Here is a 478-nt window from a genome sequence, read left to right on the forward strand (position 1 = left end):
GGAGTGTATGGACAGGTGCATTTAGGAGTAGTCTGTAGACAGCTAAATTAAGTAGGCATCAGTAGATAGGTACATTTATTGGGAGTGTATAGACAGGTGCATTTAGGAGTAGTCTGTAGACAGCTAAATTAAGTAGGAATCAGTAGATAGGTACATTTATTGGGAGTGTATGGACAGGTGTATTTAGGAGGAGTCTGTAGACAGTTACATTTAGGAGGAGTCTGTAGACAGTTACATTTAGGAGGAATCAGTAGATAGGTACATTTATTGAGAGTGTATGGACAGGTGTATTTAGGAGGAGTCTGTAGACAGTTACATTTAGGAGGAATCAGTAGATAGGTACATTTATTGAGAGTGTATGGACAGGTGTATTTAGGAGGAGTCTGTAGACAGTTACATTTAGGAGGAATCAGTAGATAGGTACATTTATTGAGAGTGTATGGACAGGTGTATTTAGGAGGAGTCTGTAGACAGTTAC

Source organism: Limulus polyphemus, unplaced genomic scaffold (assembly GCF_000517525.1).
Source record: "Limulus polyphemus unplaced genomic scaffold, Limulus_polyphemus-2.1.2 Scaffold9131, whole genome shotgun sequence".
In the NCBI taxonomy this organism is placed as follows: domain Eukaryota; kingdom Metazoa; phylum Arthropoda; class Merostomata; order Xiphosura; family Limulidae; genus Limulus; species Limulus polyphemus.